This window comes from Dermacentor albipictus, chromosome 3 (assembly GCF_038994185.2).
Source record: "Dermacentor albipictus isolate Rhodes 1998 colony chromosome 3, USDA_Dalb.pri_finalv2, whole genome shotgun sequence".
NCBI classification, from domain to species: Eukaryota; Metazoa; Arthropoda; class Arachnida; order Ixodida; family Ixodidae; genus Dermacentor; species Dermacentor albipictus.
In genome coordinates this window covers 157,443,669-157,450,870 of record NC_091823.1, presented here as the reverse complement: position 1 = coordinate 157,450,870, position 7,202 = coordinate 157,443,669, and the positions used below count along the sequence as shown (strand labels likewise).

General features: G+C 46.9%; 1 long non-coding RNA gene across 1 annotated transcript; it reads right to left on the bottom strand.

The window, feature by feature from the left end:
* Positions 1–5,064: 5,064 nt before the first annotated feature.
* LOC139057008 (uncharacterized) lies at positions 5,065–6,416 on the bottom strand. Its single transcript, XR_011512512.1, has 3 exons — positions 6,327–6,416; positions 5,503–5,614; positions 5,065–5,320 (listed from the first exon to the last, which is right to left on the bottom strand). It is a non-coding gene; the product is annotated as an uncharacterized lncRNA (long non-coding RNA).
* Between the last annotated feature and the right edge of the window lie 786 nt (positions 6,417–7,202).

Sequence of the window (7,202 nt, the reverse complement as noted above, 5' to 3'; positions counted from 1 at the left end):
CAGAGTTTTAAATTATAACTTGACTTAATATATTACATTACACAACTATATCTACTTACAATGTTGTCTTCTCAACCGCTTTCAAGAGGACAGTAACCATCTGTCTGAAGGCGAACGCAAGTGGCTTGCTCTTGATGGGGGGCACCAAGGCCGGGCATTGTGAAATTGCTGCTGCCATCTGCATGACCTGCGAGAAACGACGCTCTAAGTACAAGATAAACAAATGCTATTAGAACAAAAAACAAGATCACTGGCAATGAGCCTTGTTTTGGTTTGCAAGAGAAAAGCCAAGAATATGGACTTTGTGCTGCTTACTGAAGAAGACTACTGAAGAAGAAGAGGCCAAGAATATGGACTTTATACTTACGCAACGAGCTATGGAAAGAAAAAAAAGAAAGAAGAATGATAGGTGTAACGTTAAGGGATAAGAAAAGAGCAGATTGGGTGAGGGAACAAACGCGTGTTAAGGACACCTTAGTTGAAATCAAGAAAAAGAAATGGGCATGGGCAGGACATGTAATGAGGAGGGAGGATAACCGATGGTCATTAAGGATTACGGACTGGATTCCAAGGAAAGGGAAGCACAGCAGGGGGTGGCAGAAAGTTAGGTGGGCGGATGAGATTAAGAAGTTTGCAGGGACGGCATGGCCACAATTAGTACATGACCGGGGTTGTTGGAGAAATATGGGAGAGGCCTTTGCCCTGCAGTGGGCGTAACCAGGCTGATGATGATGATGACTGAAGAAGAAGCAAGCCTCCCAGATGTTGCAGTCATGCATTAAGACTGTCACACAGCTGCATGCTTGTATGCTCATATGCTGCTGTTGCCACTATGCCAGCATGCTTTGCAGTTTAATACTTCAAGATAAATTGATTATTGTATTTTCTTGCCAATTCTTGGCAAACAGACCAGCAATGAAGTAGCTTACTTACACACATACTCCCTTTTGAGGAGCGAATTCCCACACACGCACGCTTGCATGGGCGCACACACAAGCCTTTACCACATGAGCAGCTTCCTACGCTTGACACATACATTTTTTTTCCCTTTGACACTCCTACTGCTAAGGCATAAAAATTTCTTTGTGTTACCAACCCCAAACTCCTCAACCTACATCTCCAGCTTAAACACTTTCTCGAGAGCCAGGACACGCCTTCTAGCTTCCGCAGTGCTCCAAACTGTATTACGAATTTCAGTAGGGCTATAGGCGACCACTCTCGAAGGGCATGCCAACTACCCGGAGACCTAAAGCTTGTATATGATACCTCTAAAGCACAACACTTCAAATTTTCAACACTTAAAAGCTCCTGAAGACAAATTGCTATATACGTAGAACGTCTCGAATAACCTGCCACTAACAATTTCAGCGGTTGTCTGCATCAGCAGAAATGTGGGCTAATGGGAAATCAACGTCTTTAAGATCAGAATTAGTGTAATGGCGAAACACACTAGCAGATTTCTTAATCATTTATTTATGCTCTGGATGTAACGTTCCTTTCAGAATAAGAATCAAGGACATCGATTCATCAGGGCATGGGAGGAAAAAGGACGAAGGTGGATAGCTGACGCCTTTCCACTGGTACTCCCGAGAAACGGCACCTCATACAGCAGTTGTCCAGGGTGGCTTGAAACCAAACTCGGCTTTCAGGCGGGAACACTCGCTGCACCAAATCGGAAGTTTTATTGCGAGTAAAATTCTACCGGCCTTATGCAATACACACGCACGCACACAAAACGCACTCGCACGCACACACAAATATACGCACTCTCAAAGCGCAGACACAAAATCGCGCACGCGCACATTGGTAAACACAAACAAGCACACATACATGCAGGCAGACACGCTAACACGTGCACGCACACACAGCGACCCACAGAAACACACTCCCAAAACACTTACTCACTAGACACACGCAAACACGCCGGCCCATACAAACCGGCATGTACTGTACGCGCGCACGCGCACGCACGCACGCACACAGCGAGCCGAGCGCGCGCACACACACGCACACACAAAGCGAGCTGAGCGCACACACACACGCACATACACACAAATCGAGCCGAGCGCGAGCACACGCAGACAAAGCGAGCCGAAAACATGCTGAAGGCGTCCGGCAAGCAGCAACACGCGACCGCATCAGGGAGAACCAATACCGCTCCGGTTGTTTCGAAAGGTGGCAAAGCCATTCTACGCGACGCAAAAGTGGTCGACCACACTTAACTGAAGTGCGAACGACCGTATTAAAAGAAGAAGTGCTGAACGCACAAGAGCATCACATTAATGAACGCTTAAGCGCTCAGAAACAAAGCGTAACTATGCAGGCGCAGCACGTCCGATGTAGATTTGACAAACATTAGTCACACGGGGCGCGATCGAGGTAGTTAACCCACTAGGAGTGCAGCTGCTCTTGCTCTTACATTAGTGAATTATGAATTATGCTACGAGATCACAGTGAGATACTTCTAAGGCGAACAAAACAAATACCAAATAAACGGGCACTTGCCTGAGAATTTCCATCATGCCAGTACTACCGACCCGGCACGTTGCAACTTCTCGTTTCAGCCTCCGTGGATCCATCTTCCAGTGCGTACGAACGCTTTGCTTTGAAGTGGGGCACGAGTAATACACAAAGCACGGGCCACATCTTTTTCTACCCCGCGCACAAAACTAATTACACGTTTAAAATTATTTCGCACAGCGCCAGACGCGATCCATAGAATAAAGAAGATACTTAGAGAAGGGGAACTGTATCTTCCGCCGTGGTTCGAAAATAAGCAGCGGCAGCTCATGGATTTTACTTTGGGGGACGCCAGATGACGTTGCTCAATCCGGAAGCGGAAGTGCAATTTTTTTTAGCGCAAAATTTAATATGGCCGTTTTTCGCCGGTCGCGTACGCTGGTACGCGCCGTGCTTGCTCCGCAGGCTAGGCGGCATGCGTCAATGCCTTCGCTGCCGCGTAGCTGGTGCGTTCTAATTGCCAAGAGCCTCTACTGACGCCCATACAAACAAGCCACAAGTGAGTGAACAGAACGCGCAACTTTATTGGCAAAAGACAAGCAGTGTACATTCTCGTGCAATAGCAGAAATAAAATTTGCATGTCGAGATACGCTGGAATCATTGACGCGAGCTCGTAAACGGCTCACCGTCGTCGTCGCACGTGGTGGTCAGGTTAACGAGCAAGAACCAGCAGCGGAAACATATTGGACAGAGTGTGCCACTTATTTACAGCGACAGTCGCCGTTAAAAATGCCCAAGTTGCATTGCGAAGCAATCGGGAGATGCAGGCATCTGCTGCTGCAGCCTACACAGCGACATGGGCTACCCCAGATTTTAGCCGTTCACTCCTTTCCAACCTGCACGTTTCTTTTCTTTCGGGGGCCGCTAATGTGTGGCTCACACTTTGTGTCCCACATTGTCTCGCTATGGACAAGTCGCTTTCGTGGGCATCGCCTCCATCAGCTACTTTTGCGGGCCTTTCCACCCATCTAGCTATCAACTTCATACGCATCGGACTATGTAAGCACGTATGCTGGTCTCCGTACATGCCTAATCGCGGCCGAGAAAGGCCAGAGGCACAATATGCCCATTGCTGCAGCAGGAAAGCGCGAACGGGGAGCACGAATGACGGTGCATGATAATTGGGAGTCTATGTCGCTGTGCAGGCTGCAGGAGCGAATGCTTACTTCGAGAGACTGCTTCCCAGTGCAACCGACCAGGCCGCAATATTCTAAAAACATAACACTGCGACCATAACCAAGTGACATAACAGCAAAATTAAACAGCAATCAGTCACCGCATGAGGTTCAGACAATACATTATACATCGGCGATGAACCATATGGCAACAGTGAGCATTCACATACACGAGTCTCTTAGGGTACATTGAGCTGCCTGCCTACAGGCGTAGTGCCTGCCTTCGTCGCACGTGGTGGTCTACTAACGAGCAACAACCAGCAGCAGAAACAGATTGGACAGAGTGTCCCACCTGTTTGCGGCGACAGTTGCTGTTAAAGATGAGCAACTTGCAGTGCGAAGCAGTCGGGTGACGCAGGCATCTGCTGCCGCAGTCTAAACAGCGACATGGACTACCCATCATTTTAGCATTGACTCCTTTCCAGCCTGCTTGTTTCTTTTCTTTTGGAGGCCGCTAATGTGTGGCTCACACGTGGTGTCCCACATTGTCTCAATATGGACAAGTCGTTTTCGTGGGCATCACCTTCATCAGCCACTTTTGCGGGCCTTTCCACCCAACTTCATACACGTCCGACCATGTAAGCACTTGAGCTCGAACCATGTAAGCACATATGCTGGTCTCCGTTTTGAGCAAGTCATGGCCAATTTGCCCATGGCTGCAGCAGGCCAGAACGAACGGAGCGCACCAGTTACGGTGTGTGTATACTGGGAGTCTATGTCGCTTTGCGGACTGCAGGAGCAAATGCTTACCTCGAGGGACTGCTTACCAATGCAACTGACCAGGCTCCCACATCTGAGAAACGTAACACAGTTACCACAACCAAGTGTGGCAGCAAAACCAGATTCTGCAATCAATCACTTCACTGTAGCTTGCACAAAGACCCAGGCTATCAAGGAAGAGGAGCAATCACCAACGAGACTAGGAATATGGAAAATGAGAAAGCTTGCATTCAAGAGAGAAGCCACTCTGCTCTGCAAGCATTGAAGGCTAAAAACATCAAGAAAAGTAAAATGGTGCATAGGACATGTGCATAGGTTAATGCAAGACGCATGCCGATGCTGCATCAGCTATTTCAGGAGAGTAATTGCGCATGACAACATACACTAGAAGATACTGCTACAGATATGTTAGGCTGCTAGACAGTGACTGGTATTAAGTATCAGCGAAGAATCGGTTGACCTTTATATTTGGATGAGGATGAATGACCTCTAACAAAAATGGGCAATGAGAAAGCTTGCATTTATGGAAGAAAAATTACACTTGGCACAAACGGAATTAACATGGCTAGGAAGCTGATTAAGGGCAAACTGATGGAACTCAATCTTTTGGCCAGCGTCGTCCGTGCTTGGTCTGATGTTGCAGGTGCATCTGAAGACGAAGAATTTCTAAGAAGTCCCTTTTGAGTTACCTGGAGGACTCAGCCAAACGTCCGTGCTGGTGGAATGGTGGCTGAAGCTCTTTGCAGTCTTAACACAGTCCTTTGCAGACTTGATATCTCAGCCATATTCTTGTGCATGTGCTTCTTTGTTCTTGGTGTAAAAGCCTTGCAAATTCGGCTCCAGCCCCTTCCTGTTAGTGCAGATAGGAGCTCCTGTGACGACCAAGATGTGCTTGGCATAGACTCTGTTGGGGCAAAACGGTGACACATGAAATACAGCACAGACTAGCCAAATTTATGGATGTTTTATATGTTCGAACCAATTACACTGAACCATAAATATGAACAAACATTCATATCTGCTGCAAACAGCAAGCCAATACAGCATAGATCAAACATATTTATTTCTGAACCATGTGTTGTTTACCTTGTAGTAGTAGCCAATGTCCACACAATGACCTTGTTGTAGCAGGCAGCAGCTTCTGTTTAGTGCGTGGAGTGTGTTGCTTTATACTGGCGCCGTCCTCATTACTGCATGTCTGGAACAGAAATTTTGACTGAATCAGAAATTGAAAAAGCAAAGTTTTGCAATGTGAAATGCAAAAAGGTGTGACATATATGTTGTAATGATTTGCGACTACAGAACACATGCAAATGTACACTGTCTGTTCTAGGGTGCTTAAGCAGCATGTTAAATAAATATTGCTATTGTCCATAAAATTGAGGTCTGCCTAACTACAATGCATGTCAACAGCGCAAGTACTATTAAGATCACAAATGAGAACATTTGTGGGTTGCCCTACGGTAAACCAATCTGAACAGCAAGAACATTTGGAACCAACAAGTACGAAATATGCGTGAATTATCATGCTTGCAACTGTTTAATACATTAAATTCTGTACTTTCACTTCATTTTACCAAAGGATTATTCAGTTTTGTGGACGGAAGACGTTGCCGGCCGACTCGAAAAAAAAGTTTAATATGTATATTGATAAGGCTACTCAGCCACCTACAACCACGGCTACAATAACATGAAAAATGAGACGCGCGTTCCGATATCGCTCGTTCTTTCCTGGTTGTGTGTGTAAACCAAACGACAGCCTCGCAAGTAAAGGTTTATTTAGGAAACAGCAACTGAGATCCTCACTGCCCATATGTAATGCAGGATCGAGTTCGTTAACTTGTGCCCGCCTGGAAGGTAATGAGACGGATATTATATAACGATTGAAGCAGCGGTGTTAAACGACTCACCGTTATTGCCGTTGTCAGCCGCAGCAAAATCCAGCTCCCGTTTCGATGCAGACCTGTTCCGAATGGCTCACGACCGAAACCCAACTGCCGGGCTTGCATGTCCGCTTGCAAACACGTAACTTCACCCCGAGTTACATCGAAGCGCAAGAAACTAGTTTTAGAAACAAAGAAGCAACCAGTCTTTAGTGTACGAACGAATGAATCCGTGCCGCCGTGCACTCGGAAATACCGGTAAAAATTTTAAATCCAGGCCAGAGATCACGTGAAAGATCGATGATGCTGAACGCTTTTTGCGTTTATAATGGCGAAGAAACAATAAACTTACTAACAAAAAGTACAATATCTAATTAGCAATAATAATTTTGCCTTGTTTTTATGTAAAAGAAAATGCTTAGGTAATTGTAAGAGAAAGTTTGAAAGAAAAAATTGCGCTTATTACGACGCCTCTGCCGGGAAATGTTGGAACTAATGAACGCATCCCGAGGTGATGCTACTAGGTCGGCTTTGTTAGCAGCGGCGCGCGGTCGATTTTTTCGCCCTCTGTGGCCATTTGTTGAACTTGAGAGCGTGCCACACCTGCGCGAACGCAGGTGAAAACGAGCATAATGGCGCAGCTTCTGCTTTCCCGTCCTGCCGCGCGCCGAAGTGATGGTGCAGAGTCGCCCGTCACTTCCGGTCGCTTTTCATTGGGCATGGGGCGGCCGCGCAAATTGAACGTTTATTCTGTCAGGTTTGCTTGCTCGCACGGCCGCCTGGTTGCTGCTGCTTCCTTGTGGTCTCTAACTAGAGCGGTGAGGCGGGTAGTTGGTACTGCGTTTCGTGCCGAGCATATTATTTTGGGGTGGGGTGGGGGGCGCAGTCTGTGCTGCATCACTG